This window comes from Phyllobates terribilis, unplaced genomic scaffold, assembly GCF_046119375.1.
Source record: "Phyllobates terribilis strain yellow unplaced genomic scaffold, ASM4611937v1 Scaffold_12__6_contigs__length_324123572, whole genome shotgun sequence".
Classification (NCBI taxonomy): Eukaryota; Metazoa; Chordata; class Amphibia; order Anura; family Dendrobatidae; genus Phyllobates; species Phyllobates terribilis.
The window spans coordinates 145,204,876-145,221,405 of NW_027362772.1; positions in this window are offsets into that span (position 1 = coordinate 145,204,876).

The window sequence follows — 16,530 nt, forward strand, 5'->3', positions numbered from 1 at the left end:
GAGTTGAATTCCACTGGGTAGGCACATCGCATTTTAGCCGGTGAAGTGGCAGGCCCAACGACTTCTGTAGAGATGTAAGTCGCTGAGCTGCGGGATGCGAACGGCGGAAGTGAGCACACAGCGACCGTGCCCTCTGCAGAAGGCCATCTAGTCTGGGATAGTGGGCTAAAAATTGCTGGACAACCAGGTTCAACACGTGAGCCATACAAGGCACGTGTGTGACATTGCCCCGGCGAAGGGCCGCACCCAGGTTTGCAGCATTGTCGCACACGGCCTTCCCTGGTTTCAGGTCTAGTGGAGACAACCATTCATGAAATTGGTTCTCCAGAGCTGACCACAACTCCTCAGCTGTGTGACTCACATTTCCCAGACATTTCAAAGTAAAAAACGCCTGATGACGTTGAGCCCTACTGCCAGCATAGTAAGGAGGTGTGCAGGATCCCTTCTGCGCAGTTAGAAAGCTTGTGGCATGACCAGACAGGCTTTGGGTGCAGGTGGAAGACCGAGAGGAGGTTGAGGAGTCAGAAGCAGTGGAGGAACTTTGACATAAAGAGGATTGACGCACAACTCGTGGGGACGGCAAGACTTGGACAGCAGCCCCTTGTCCTGCTGTCACCATAGTTACCCAGTGCCCAGTCAGCGACATGTAACGCCCCTGTCCATGCCTACTCGTCCAAGTGTCTGTGGTGAAATGCACCCTGTCACACACAGAGTTTCTCAAAGAAGCGGTGATGTTGTGTGCGACATGCTGGTGGAGCGCAGGCACACCTTTCTTTGAGAAGTAGTGCCGACTGGGCATCTGGTACTGGGGCACTGCGACGGACATAAGGTCTCGAAAATCCTCTGTGTCCACCAGGCGGAAAGGCAGCATTTCTGTAGCCAAGAGCTTGCAGATGGTGAAATTCAACCTCTTAGCTTTCTCATGGCTAGGAGGAAATGGTCTTTTACTTGTCCACATCTGAGGGACCGAGGGCTGGCTATTGTGCTTAGACGGGGTTGATAAGGGTGTCCCCGGCAAACTGCCGGTCTGTGAGGAAGATGCAGGCGGACATGTTAGGTTGCCTTGATCCAAAGGTGGTGCTATCGATGTCGGACAGCGCTCAACACCAGCTGGTGTTACCACCTCCAAAGAAAATGATGACCTGCCAATCACGCTGGCTGTTGCGGGTAAAGAGGTGGCAGGTCTGTGCCCCAAAACAGGTGTGACTGCTGTCCCCCCAGTCACAGAGGATGAAGAGGCCGCGGATGCACAAGATATGGCAGACGGTGGTTGGCCCGGCCGGCTAGGCCGCATTGTAGCACACTGAGCTTCCCACTGCAACGTATGCTTCATGTCCATGTGCCGGTTCATGCATGAAGTACTCAAACTATGTATTTTTTGGCCTCTACTTAGCTTTTGCTGACAAATGTTACAGATAACATGAGTTGGGTCATCTTTATCGATCTGAAAAAATGCCCAGGCTATGCAAGGCTTAGCACCCATGCGACCTGAAGAGCCACCACGACTTGTGGTGAGAGGCAGAGTTGTGTTTGAGGATGCAGTTGTTGACGTGCTTCCAGTACTACGTCTCTGTCCAGGAAGGCGCAACCTGACCTCGTCGTCACTAGCATCTTCCTCCACCTCCTCTGCTGACCTCATCTCTTGGCTGACTGTGGGTTGACAGTAAGTGGGATCTCCAACCTCATCATCATCACCCTGTGCGTTATCACACCCGTCGTCCTCAGAGCCAACCTGTTCCTGCCCTGACAAAAAACTAAAGTTGTCGCTCCAATCAGGTATTTGAGTCTCATCATCGTCTTCCTCATTGTCTCCACCAACAGGAGTTACAGTTTGGGAATGAGGGTCTACATTATGGTCAGAACCTTCTGCGTCTGGTCCTGGATCCGACTCATAAAGATTCTGGGCATCAGTGCAGATCATTTCCTCGTCTGGATTCACAGAAGCGCTGGAGTCAACCGCTGATTCCCAGGCTATAGTATGAGTAAACAGCTCTGCAGACTCAACCATCTGTTCTACCTCATACTCAGACGGGCAGCTGGAGATTTGGGAGCTGTGAGGAAGCAAGTGCGATTGGGGTGACACCTTTGAGGACTGGAGTATTTGTGATGTTGAAGTTGATGTGGAGGAGAGCCCACTTAAAGGAGCACTTGATATCCGTTGAAGCACCTGCTGTTTTTGTGCCTCATCTGGAATTTGTAGCGATTGGCGTGGCCGTAAGAAAGGGATCTTATCACATTGTCTGCTAAAAGAAGTAGACATTTTAGTTTGGCTGGAAGATGGTCTTTCTTCTGCAGATGTTACTGTTGCTTTAACACCTACCCCACGGACACAACCTTTTTTCCCCTTCCCAACACGCCTATTCCCCTTTCCACCAGCAGCAGGCCTTTTTCCACTCATTTTGGTGGTTAACTAATTCACAACTCTGGAGTTGTTTGCACAAAAAAACAATGGATGGGAACCGAGCAGAGCTGAGTGGCCAAACTGTGGTATTAGGCCAAAACTATTGGCTGGGTTAGATGCAGAAAAAAATTATATTCAATTTGCAACCTGATGGAGGTCAGTATAGATGGACTAATAGAACAAGTCCCACACACAGCTAGAAGCCCAAATATTTTTTCAGAGGTAGATGCAGAAAAAAATTGTATTCAGTTTGCAACCTGATGGAGGTCAGTATAGATGGACTAATAGAATAAGTCCTACACACAGCTAGAAGCCCAAATATTTTTTCAGAGGTAGATGCAGAAAAAAAATATATTCAGTTTGCAACCTGATGGAGGTCAGTATAGATGGACTAATAGAGAAAGTCCCACACACTGCTAGAAGGCCAAATATTTTTTCAGAGCTAGATGCAGACAAAAAATTATTTTTAATTTGCAACCTGATGGAGGTCAGTATAGATGGACTAATAGAGAAAGTCCCACACACTGCTAGAAGGCCAAATATTTTTTCAGAGCTAGATGCAGATATAAATTATTTTTAATTTGCAACCTGATGGAGGTCAGTATAGATGGACTAATAGAGAAAGTCCCACACACTGCTAGAAGGCCAAATATTTTTTCAGAGCTAGATGCAGAAAAAAATTATATTCAGTTTGCAACCTGATGGAGGTCAGTATAGATGGACTAATAGAACAAGTCCCACACACAGCTAGAAGCCCAAATATTTTTTCAGAGGTAGATGCAGAAAAAAATTATATTCAGTTTGCAACCTGATGGAGGTCTGTATAGATGGATTAATAGAACAAGTCCCACACACTGCTAGAAGCCCAAATATTTTTTCAGAGGTAGATGCAGAAAAAAAATATATTCAGTTTGCAACCTGATGGAGGTCAGTATAGATGGACTAATAGAGAAAGTCCCACACACTGCTAGAAGGCCAAATATTTTTTCAGAGCTAGATGCAGATAAAAATTATTTTTAATTTGCAACCTGATGGAGGTCAGTATAGATGGACTAATAGAGAAAGTCCCACACACTGCTAGAAGGCCAAATATTTTTTCAGAGCTAGATGCAGAAAAAAATTATATTCAATTTGCAACCTGATGGAGGTCAGTATAGATGGACTAATAGAACAAGTCCCACACACTGCTAGAAGGCCAAATATTTTTTCAGAGGTAGATGCAGATAAAAATTATTTTGAATTTGCAACCTGATGGAGGTCAGTATAGATGGACTAATAGAGAAAGTCCCACACACTGCTAGAAGGCCAAATATTTTTTCAGAGCTAGATGCAGACAAAAAATTATTTTGAATTTGCAACCTGATGGAGGTCAGTATAGATGGACTAATAGAGAAAGTCCCACACACTGCTAAAAGGCCAAATATTTTTTCAGAGCTAGATGCAGACAAAAAATTATTTTTAATTTGCAACCTGATGGAGGTCAGTATAGATGGACTAATAGAGAAAGTCCCACACACTGCTAGAAGGCCAAATATTTTTTCAGAGCTAGATGCAGACAAAAAAATTATTTTGAATTTGCAACCTGATGGAGGTCAGTATAGATGGACTAATAGAGAAAGTCCCACACACTGCTAGAAGGCCAAATATTTTTTCAGAGCTAGATGCAGACAAAAAATTATTTTTAATTTGCAACCTGATGGAGGTCAGTATAGATGGACTAATAGAGAAAGTCCCGCACACTGCTAGAAGGCCAAATATTTTTCAGAGCTAGATGCAGATAAAAATTATTTTTAATTTGCAACCTGATGGAGGTCAGTATAGATGGACTAATAGAGAAAGTCCCACACACTGCTAGAAGGCCAATATTTTTTCAGAGCTAGATTCAGAAAAAAATTATATTCAATTTGCAACCTGATGGAGGTCAGTATAGATGGACTAATAGAATGATGCTATGCCCAAAAGATTTTACTTCACTAGGTGCAGTAAAAAAATTGGTATTCTATACACAGGTGGTATATCTTGCAACACAGATAGGCTACTCCACTGACTAACACACTCTGCAATAGGCCAAAAAGGATTAGCTTTGCTAGATTCAGCCAAATGCTGTGAAAAAAACTTGCACAGCACTGGCACAGACCTGCCTGGCAAAAACTGATAGGAACTGATGTAACCTAGTCCTGAAAAGGACTGCAATTACAATTAGTCTTTACTCCCACAATCTATCTATTTAAGAGCACAGACCTGCCTGATAAAAGTCGTAGGAAATGCTGTAACCTAGTCCTTAAAAGGACTGCAATCACAACTATTCCCTACTCCCAAGCTATCTGTAGATTTGTGCAAAAATTGGCTTGAAATTAACAAGGTATAGCACACACAGCAACAGCGGTGCCGTCTAACACGCAGCTGCAGCAGTGAGAAAATGGTGGCGACGGGGAAAATGGCTTGGTCTTATAGGGCAAGGACATGTGACATACACTGCCAATGACACATGCCCTTGCTTGTGTGAAAAAAAGCACTTCGCTCCGTGTGTGCGCTGCTGATAGGCTGACAGATTGCACCTCCCCACTGTAAATGCGGGAAAGAGAAAAAAAAATGGAGATCTTCATTGTTCCTGCAGAGATCCATCCCCTGCCCCTCCCCCCACCCCGCTGTACACTCAAACTGCGTATTAACATTAATTTTCATCATTACTGAGAAAAAATCCAGTTATGATTTTGGTGCACGAACAGTTATCGAACATAACCTCGAACAGCCGAATTTTTCTCAAATCGTTCGTGTTCGCAGAACGGCTCGAACACCGCCCAAAACAGCTCGAATTTGAGATTGGCGAACAGTTCGATCCGAACAACGCTCATCTCTACTCGTGGACTTGGATACATCATCAAAAAGAAGAAATTGGTCATTTGTAAAATGATACACAAAAAATGAGTGACCTCCCAAAAGCAATTTTTTTTTTTGATTGATATGATTTTTTTCATTAATATGCAGGAGCCCAGCGAGTGCAGGTGCACACAACGTCAGAGCGCGCATCGACCGCCCACTACTGTGTAAGGGGATAAGAGCGCACTTGCGTACACTGTGTGCTCATGGTTCCTGCAGGGGCAGTGTGTGCAGGGCTGGGGATCCTGGTGTGGGAATCTGGTGACAGACTCTCTTGACTATAGATTGTCCTGCAAATCCGTCTCCTTCACACTGACTTTAATAACAGTAATATTACTTATTGCCACTTCTAGGTTTATGGTTCCACTATGATGCATTCCTTGGCTAAATTAACAGCTAGCACAGAAGTAATAAATGAGAAGGAAATAGAACAAGGAGACAGGAAGGAAACACAGGAAGGAAACTGAATAAGGCAACAGAAGCGGGCGTCACTATTTTACCTCTCCCAATATCTCTGCACATTGGGAGACACTTTTTATAGTACAGCCCAAAAATTGTCTTTGATTATCCAAATAAAGTAAGGTTGAGTTTATTTCCGTCTTTTCATTACCCACCTCCGATGTATTATGTTGTTGTAATTTAAAAAACAACCACTAGATGTCAGAGTTGTACGTCTGGTTACATTTATCTAAACTATTCATTATTATTATTATCGGAGAATATGTATGGGGAGGTTCAGGTCAGAGATGTATGGAGGAGTCAGATTATGGAGGGCCTTGTATGTCATTGTTAGAAATTAAAACTGGATTTGCGGGACTTGCGAGGAGAGAGGTGGATTGATCAAACAGCAGAGTTAAGGACGGAGTTGAGGGATGCGAGAGTGTCAAATCAAGATTTCATCAGATTAGGGGGTTTACTATTAACTTTCTTAAACATCAAGTTTTATTTAACATAGCGCAAAAGAAGTTCTCATATATATTATCTTTTAATAATGAACTTTCTATAAATTAGATTTTCACTTTTCATTTTCCACTTTCATCTGCTCCCTCCATAGTATATCTTAGGATTTGACTAGTGATGGGCTCAGCACTGCTCGATCTCTCTCTCACAATGGAGTGCGGCCACCTTACTGAAAGCTACTGAGAGGAATGAATAGTATTCCTCCCTGGAGCTGCTGGCTTTCAGTCTTAGGCCACGGCCCCACTATCAGTATTTGGTCAGTATTCGGTCAGTATTTTTTCTCAGGAGTGGGAGCCAAAACCAGGAGTGGGTGATAAATGCAGAATTGGTGACTTGTTTCTATTCTACCTTTTCTCTGATAGTTCCACTCCTAGCTTCAGCTCCCACTCCTGAGAAAAAATACTGACCGAATACTGACCAAATAGTGATAGTGGGGCCGTGGCCTTAGAGGTGTGCTCAGAGTGGCCACAGTCACTGCTCGGTACATAATGAGCTGCAGATTTAAGAATGCCCAGCATTTTGATGTAATGCATCTGTGCAGTGGAATAACAGAGTTGAATATACAAGATAGCACTTAGGAACAGCAGGATTTAGCATGCAGACAGGCACCTTTGATCAGCAGAGCCAAGTATGCGGACAGGTACTTTAGAACAGCAGAACAGAGTAGGCAGACAGGCATCTTGGAACGGCAAAGTCAAGTATGCAGACAGGCACCCGGGAATTGCAGAGACCAATATGGTGATCTGAGTTTGTCAGGAGACAAACGATGAACAAATATAGATCCCAGCAGTGTGGCAGAGATGGGTTTGTCAGGAAACACAGTTGGTTTGTTGTAGTGTAGCACCCTGAGGATTCGGCTGCTACAGGGGTATTGCACCTCAACCCAGAGGTGTGATATTCCACTCCCGGGTAAGGATGGAGTGTGGACCTGAGCTCGGTAGGCTGCATGCACTACACACATCCCATTTCCGAGGAGCAGACCGACGGTACTCCCACTTAGAAATGTGCAGGTACGACCGAGTCTGTTCCTGGCTGGAGTGGGAGGGGGGTGGAACATCCCAAGTAGTGTAGGGGCAGATAGGGGGAGCAGCCTGGGTAAAGATAGGAGCTCATTGGGTGCTGGTCGCCTGAGCTCACACATAGAGGGAGTATATAAGGTGGGCACCATCAAAGATCAGGGTCAGTCAGTCTGCCAGCCTTTTGCAGAGAGAAGTCAGAGGAGGAAGAGGAGCAGAGAAGCCCCAGAGAGAGAGAGAGAGTGGAGCAGAGAAGGAAAGACCCAGAGGAGACAAAGAGAGGACTCTGAGAACCCAAATTCAATCCCCGGGTGAAGAGTCGGCAATAGGGTACCGGATCCCAAACTGGTGGGGGCAAAAGCACACCCTAGCCAGAGACCGGAGGCCGTGGGCAGGATCTGCCACGGCCACCCACCACATCCACCCCGAAGGCAAACCACGTGGAGGGTCAGGGAACCCAAGGCCAAGGGTCTCCCAACAGAAGGCCCGAGGGAGCTGGACCTAGGTGGATCACTAGTGGGGACGGCCAGAGGAAAGGACAGAAGGAGAGCTCAGGGTCACGCTCCGGACTTGTTTGGGGGTTTGCTGAATCCAGGACCTGGTGGACGCAGCACGGCTCGGGTGGTCACTTGAAGCTGGAGTGACCGGAACATCAGCAGTGAGTAAATACCTTAAACTGCACAGCCCGACTCTGTCTTCACTTAACATCTATGCTGCACCACCACAACCCCCATCCTCTGCACCTGACCCCCTGAGGCTATACCCCACCCGTTGGGGGTTATACTACCAAAAGCTGCACCAACACCATCAGCCTCAGCGGACCCTGCTGCAGCGGCGGCCATAGTGACCGCAATACAACGGGTGGCGTAGTCGACATTAAGAACTTTATAACATCTGTAGGACTGCCACATACTCTGAGCTTGACACCCTGGGCACGGACCGGGTCACAGCCACTCGGAAGACTACAACTCCCATCTGATCCGGCTCCGGGTATTCCCCTAAAGAATATGGCCCAGGGGGCGCGTCAGTAGCAGAACCTAGTGACATGGTAGAACCTAGGACACCAACTGTCACGCTGGTGGACCCACTGTGCCACGGGCTTACCCTGAAGGGGTGTAATTAAGCGGCTACCTGGTCTTCACAAGAGCCTCTGATGGTGAGGTTACTCTTGAGCTGCAGGTAGCTGTCAAGTACCACTCCAGGGCAGTCCCCGGTACTGCAGCAGCTGACCCCAAGGGTCAGGAATGCAGGTACAGAGTTGGAGTCAGGGGCAGACACTGACAGCTTGGGCCCCTGTGCAAGAAATGTGTTTGGGCCCCCCTCCTTTATGGCGACAAAGCTACAGATATACATATATATAGCCATATAGCCACACATATACAGTATATATATTTATATATATATATATATATATATATATATATATATATATATATATATCTTACAAAGTCTCCTCTTTATGTATATTACCATCCCTTATTACACAGTGCTCTCTCTTGTTATGTACAGAACCGTCCCTTACATATCAGATTATCTATAGCCCCCTGTTCTTTATTACATACTGTCCTCTCTTGTTAGATATATAATGCAATGATGGCTGATGGAGCATGGGAAAGCTTCTTTTCTGATGCAGGAGCTGATGGACTGGTTTTCTGGTCAGATCCTGCCCCACCATTTCCTCCATCAGCAGTCATTTTAGATCTAACAATAGACGACTATGTAGTAAAAGAGGGCACTGTAACTGACAAAAATAACAAGAATATGCTATGTAAGGGGCAGCACTGTACATAACAGCAGAGGAAGCTATATAATAAGAAACAGCACCATATATAACTAGAGAGGATGGTATATAATAAGGGAGGGTGTTATACATAATAAAAGATGAAACTATGTAACTAAGGACGGCGCTATACATAATAAGTGAGTACACTATATAGTAAGGGACTATGCTATACATAATACGACTACATTTCTGTATCCATGTGCAGTGTCAGTGTGCTGTCCGCTTTAACAGATGCATTGAGCAAGTCCTATGCTGATCCTCAAAATTGGATCAGAACAGGACATTCTCTGACCGTCACAGATCTCATTCTCAGATCCGTGATATTCACGGATGTGTGAATGGACCTAAAAAACTCTACTAGTCCTTGTGCCGTCCAATAAAAAAATCTGGCAGCACACGGACATTTCACACAAGTGTGAGAATGCAGCCGAAGGGATTTTACATGTAACATTATCACTCCAAGTCACGCAGTGCAGATACAGAATAATATTTACATCCAGGCACTTACCGATGACGTCTCATCTGATTAGAGTCGGTTTCTGCTGCTTCTTCTTCATCTGGTCAGACCTTCATGTCGACATCTCCAAGCCACGACTTGTCTTGTCACGATGATCACTGCAGCCCTAAAAATAACAAGGTCACATATATTGTATACGTACATGTGTCTCCCCCGCACTGCACCCCTGAATACGGATATGTATCCCACCATTAATATACGTGAGAGAGAATATTTTGAGCCAATTATTATTGGTTAATAAGCCACGCACCAATCAAAATATATCCATCATTGTCCTCTCCCCCACCTCCATCATTGCTCTCCCCCACCTCCATCATTGCTCTCCCCCACTTCCATCATTGTCATCTCCCCCACCTCCATCATTGTCATCTCCCCACCTCGATCATTGTCTCCCCCATCCTATCATTGTCATCTCATCCATCCCCATTATTGTTATCTCCCCCATCCTGATTATTGTTATTTCCCCCATCCCCATCATTGTCTCCCCCACCTCCATAATTGTCTCCTCCATCCCCATCATTGTCTCCACCACCTAGGCACCCTCATTGCCGCCCCACCGCTCTTCATTGTCCTGGACCTCTCACCAGTGTATTAGTAAAAAAAAAACAACTCACCTCTCTGCCCGTTCCCCCGTAGTATCGTCATTGCCGGCATCTTTCTCCCTGACTCAGGCCTGTGCTGCATGCTGATGTCATCAAGCCGCAAGTGCCTGTGTCAGGGAGAAAGCGCCGGGCAGGAAGCAGAGGAAGGATTCCTGCAGCTCCGATGCCATTTTCCTCCTGTTAGCAGCGGAACTGGAGGGATCACTCCCAATGTAGCGCCCCGTGGGTTCGGTCGCTACAGAGGTATTGCACCTCAACTAGACGTGTGATATCCCACTCCCGGGTAGGGATGGTGTGTGGACCGGGACTCAGTTAGCTGCATGCATCACATACACCCCATTTCCGGGGGACAGCTCAACGGTGCTCCCATTAGTACAGTAATGCAGGCACGACAGAACATGTCCCTGGCTGGAGTGGGGAGGGGGGAGGAAAACCCAGTGATGTAGGAGCAGGAGGGGACAGTTTCTGGGCATAGGTAGGAGCCCATTGGTTGCAAGTCACCTGGGCTCATACACAGAGAGGGAGGTATGTAAGGTGGGCACCATCTTAGATCAGTGTTCAGTCTGAGAGAGGAAGTGACAGAGCAGGGCCTCTGTGGAGCTCTGCTCCGGAGGCGGGCCTAGCCTGTGAGGCCCAGCCAGCACTGGAAGAGAAGAGGAGTTCAGCCAGAGAGGGCTGACAGAGAGCTGTGGCTCAGTCTGGGCCCAGCTCCACAAGGCAGGCCTGGAGTGAAGGCCAGAGCCAGCAGAAAGAACAGAAACAGAAAGGAAAGTAAGAAGGAACAGAACACCAAGAGAGGCCCAGAGACACGAAGGCAGAAGGAACCCTAAGGACCCAGGAGATTGCGGGTGATGGGTTGGCAGAACAGGGTACCGGATCCCAAGTTGGTGGAGGCGACTAATCCTCAGCCAAGGACCGGCGGTCGTGACCATTTACTGGTGCGACCCCTCACTACACCTACTAGAAAGGCACACCACATAGGGTCAGGGAAGTGGACACCCAGTCCTCCCAGGAGAAGACCCGAGGCAGCTGGACAGAAGAAGTGTCGCTGGTGGGGCACGGCTGATGAAAGGATAGAAGGGAGTCCTGTGCCACACTACGGAATTGCCTGGGGGTTGATCGAGCCCCCTGCCTGGTGGACGCAGCACGGCTCGGGTGGTCCTATCTGTGCACAAGTGACCTGGATGAGAACTGTGAGTAAAGAACCTGAACTGCAACACCTTGTCTCTGTGCTTTCTCACCGCGTCAGCACTACTAGTACTGGGACGCCCGTGCACCATCACCCCCACCATCTACTACACTGCCCTGGGGATGCACTCTTCCCGTGGGGAGTCACACTACCTCAGCTTCATACACCATCAGCCCCAGCGGTCGGCCTTGCAGCGGCGATCCGCACTGACCGCAATCCACGGGTGGCGTAGTCGGACATAAAACCATAAAAACCCCTATAAAAGACTGCCATTGGTTTGACCACCCTGAGCCATGGGACCGGGTCGCCGTCACGGTGACTACAACCCCCATGCATCCCACAAAAGGCCCGGTTCCGGGTTCCCCACACGGCCCAGGGGGCGCGTCACCTGCATATGATGAGGGCTATCTGGCCATGGGCCCCCTCCACCTCGCGCTTCGAGAAACAGGCCAGATTGCCCTCAGTATTAGCCACCCTGCAAGGGCCCCCCCTCCACCTCTGGGCCCTGGAGCAGATGCACCGGCTGCACAGGCGGTATTTCCACCCCTGGTTGGAGTGTCCGGCGAGACAGGGACAGGAACATTGGTTCTGGTTCAGACTGCTGGACTGCTGATTTAGACAAAACAGATTCAGGATCACAGGTACTGGTTCAGACAGGCTAGTTTAGACAGGACGGGTTCAGAATTACTGGTTCAGACTGGACGGGTACCTGACAACGAACTAGAAGGTTTGAAGACAAGCTAGAAATTAAAGTTACTCAGGCACCTCCCTACTGGGGAGGGTGCCTTAAATACATGATGCATCCCAGCAATAGGCTGGGGACGCTTCAAGAAGCGGGGAGTGCGTTCACGCCCTAAGCGCATTGGCAGGAGACCTGCACAGTATGCGCAGGCTCTGGGACCTGGGAGTTGCAGTGGGAGCAGGACGAACAGCAGAGCAGCTGTGGCGGTAAGCATGTCGGCGTTCCTGCCGGGGGGAGGGGGAAGAACCATGCAGGGATGCCAGCGACACATCAACGATCTGAACACTCAGGAAGAGGAAATCTGTTTACCAAAAATATCACTTCTGCTGGACCTTTGGGTTTTATGGCTTGACTACTCTATTAAGTCATACCAGTGAGGTGGATGCCCAAAGCCTTTGGTCCCAATGAACAGTTGAAACACAGCACAGACTCATGACGTTGATGCAGTTAAAGTGATGGGCACACAATAGAAGTTGAATAGCAGCTGGAGTAATAGCAAAACTGAGTATGCTGGAGGTCTCCCTGGTCATGGAACAGCAGACCTAGATATGTTGGATGACACCATGTTTGTGGAATAGCAAAGCAGAGTATGTAGGATGCACTTTGGATCATCAGAGCTGAGTATGCATAGATGGGTTTGTCAGGAGACACGTTAAACAAATGTAGCAGGGCTTAGTGGTGTGGCAAAGCTTGGATAGTCAGGAGACACAGTAGAATTGTAGCAGAGCCCTGCGATCTAGTACTGGATAGGATAGCAGCTATCTGACAACTAGGCATTATGCCACTGCCTGAGGTGGGCAAAAATGACCAAGGAATGTGACATCAGAGCTGCGAGATGAGATACCATAGTAGCAGAGGGATCCATCATCAGGGAAGGAAGACAGCCAGCACAGTTGAAGAACACCATCTATTAGTTAGCTTACTTTAAGACAATTCTTTAAGTCATAAAACTAGAGCACATCTATAGTAAATTTGGCATATTTTACTAAGACCCTTAGCTATACCTACATTTCCAGACACATTCAAAAGTGTCTTGCGAGGTTACTCAAATTGCGAATAAACGTGGCACATGACAGTGCACCAGAATTATGGTGCATCTTCCTTAGTAAATCCCTTCCATGGTTTATTTAAAAATTGTCTCATGCCATTTCATACTCTGTTAGCTGTACTTCCCTTGTGCTTGAGTAACAGACTACAAATTCTCAGCAGACACAGCTATTTAGAAATGTCAGTGGTAAATGGAATTTGTCATTCATTCTTTTTTGCCATTTTTTTGCCATCTAACTAGCGTCCAGCAATCCCTTGCACCCCTGCTGTCGGGAATGTCTCCAAAAATTCTATCTTTAAATATTGCTCTTGCTGTATACTGCATAGGAAAGCCAGCTAGGAAAAGGTTCAATCCTAGCACTAGAGGTACTAATTATGTGCACCTGGCTAGCTAGGACTAGAACCAGGCTGTGTGTTCACAGTCAGTTGGTGGAGCTGAGCAATGTGGGTTGTGTTGGAGCTGAAGAGCGACAAGCCAGAATCTCTTTGAGAAGAGACTGCACAGGTCGTGTGCACCAAACTGCAAGTATCAGGGTTGTTATGAAGAATTGCCATTTTGTGTGACCGAACTGGGACTAACTCAGTCATGTCCGAGTCACCAGTGAATGTGAGCCCTCTGAGCCTGAAGCAGGACCTGAATTGCTGTCTGGGTGAGACACCATTATTGCTTTGCCTTTATTGGAAAATGATTGTGATTTTTGTTATTACGTATATCATATGCCAGGAAAAGGCTGGTTTCATTTAAAAAGCTTTGCAAGTTTATGGCGTTCAATAAACCTCACACTGCTTTGACACAAGAATCCGGTGCCGATGTAAACTCTAGTGCCTACCTGAGAATGAGTCCCTACAATGAATAGGTGCTGACCATCCTTGGTGCCTACTGTGAGCCTGCTAACCCTGCACCTCTGCTTTTGATTGATGTTGATGACATCAGTCAGGTGGATGGTTCTTAGATGCCAGTCGGACCACCCAGGGATAGAAAGCAAATAGCGAGGGTATTGTTGAAGATAATTTTTGGACGTATTTTGAGTGATAATTAGATGGAAAAACATGGTGGCAATGGTTTTGAAGCAGGAAACCTGTTGACAGGACAGGTTCCCTTTATCTCCTTCCCGATATGGCCATTTTCTGGGGTTTTTTTTTGTTTTATTTTTTTGCTCCCCTTCTTCCCAGAGCCATAACTTTTTTTATTTTTCTGTTCCATATAGCCATATGAGGGCTTGTTCTTCTACAGGATGAGTTGTACTTTTGAGTGAAAACATTATTTTACCACATAGTGCACTGGAAAACAGGAAAAAAAATAATCAAAGTGCGGTGAAATTGTGAAAAAAAATGCAATTCTGTTTTTTGGGAATTGTATTTATGGCGTACAGTATGTGGTAAAATGACCTGTAAATATGATTCTCCTTATCAGTACGACTGCGGCGATACCAAACTTGTCCAGTTTTTTAATATTTTAGTAGTGAAAAACAAAATTAGAAATTTGAAAAAGAAAAACTTCTTAGATTGTGTCGCCATCTTCCGAGACCCGTAACGTTTTCATTTTTTCGTAGATAGAGCTGTGTGAGAGCTTAATTTTTGCTGGGCGAGATAACATTTCTATTGATACTCTATTGTGATAAATATGCAATTTTGATAGCTTGTTAAAGTATTTTTGTGGTATTGCGATGACCAGAAAAACTCAATTTTAGCATTTTAAATTTTTTTCTGTTTACGATATTTACCGATCGGGTTCATTATTTCTATATTTTGATAGATCAGACTTTTCTGGAAACAGCGATACCACAAGTGCATATTTTTATTATCTTTATTATTAATCGGAGATAAGGGGAGTGATTTGAACATTTATGTTTTATTTATTTTTTTCATATTATTTAAAACTTGTTTTTTTACTTCTTACTGTATTTATTGGTCCCCTTAGGGCACTTGAACCTGTGATCATCAGATCGCTTGTTCTATACACAGCAACCCCCCAGTATTACTGCATATAGTTAAAATCATGGTCTCCTTTGAAGCTCAACCTGTGGCTGGGTTTCAATGGATCTCCATGAAGAGAGGTACGGAGGTCGTCAACAAACCCCCGGCTGTCATAGAGTATACACTGGTTTTATTTGAATTAGTGTCCTGAATTTGTTAAACTGGAGTTGTCCAATAGTGGACAACCCCTTTAGTAAACCTGTACCATGACCCTGTCTTTAAAGGTGGCCATCCTGAGTTTGATGGCTGGCTGAATGATGATGGCCTGGCATGACCACTGATAACATAATTCCAGCAAAAACACATGTCAAACTGCGCCATTTGCAATTTTTTTTGTGTTCTGTTCCAGTTAATGTGAATTGTATCCACGAGGTGGCAGTATCCTGCAGTTTATTTGAATTGAATTCATAGAACTTCTGCGGACTAATAGTGCGAGTATCATTATGATCTTTGTGATGTCCTAGATTTAGGAACTAGTTGTTCAGTAACTATAGAAAGCTCTCTTCTGAATAATGGTAATTACAATCTGAAAAGTGGGTAAGAACTTTAATAAGAATCAGTTGCATTAGTCCTACTGTTGCAAATCATAGGAAGGGACTGAGTACAAAAGTGGCAAAATTGCATTATTAAATCTGCTCTAATTTATTTGCTTCTTTTTTTTTTTTTTTTTATAAAATATGCATTCCTATATAAAAAGGTTCAAAATGACTTAAAATTTTTAAAAAAAGTCATACTCATCTGGTCAATCATCCCCTGTATTTGTTCCAGAGACCAGGGGGAGGGAATGGGAAGGATCAGAACAAGTGTTAGGCGATCAGTTTAGGTGAGTTTGATTTATTTTATTTTTTTCCATCATTCTGAGCTTTCAATGAACAAAACAAAAACTGCGTAAAAAAATCTGTACAAATTTTAGGGCATGATTTTTTTTTTGGAACCAAAGCACGTCATATGAGTTCTGGATTTATTTTAATATGCTGTTATAAATTAAAAACAAAATGTACAAAAGTTTATAGATTTATCAGGAGGCGTAAAAGTCAAGTCTACCACAATATAAAATTCATTAAATGCCGTAAAGAGAAAAATACAAAACACCAGAATTCTGTTTATGATGAACTCCACCAGGGTCGGAATGGGGTCTCTGGGGCCCACAGGGGGAATGGACTATAGGGGCCCACCTACAGCTGTATGCAAATATCTCTAAGCAGTTATCCCTGACTGTAAGGCCATGGCTCCGCTATCAGTATTTGGTCAGTATTCAGTCAGTATTTTTTCTCAGAAGTGGAAGACAAAACCAGGAGTGGGTGATAAATGCAGAATTGGTGACTTGTTTCTATTATACCTTTTCTCTGATTGTTCCTCACCTGGTTTTGGCTCCCACTCCTGAGAAAAAATACTGACCGAATACTGACCGAATAC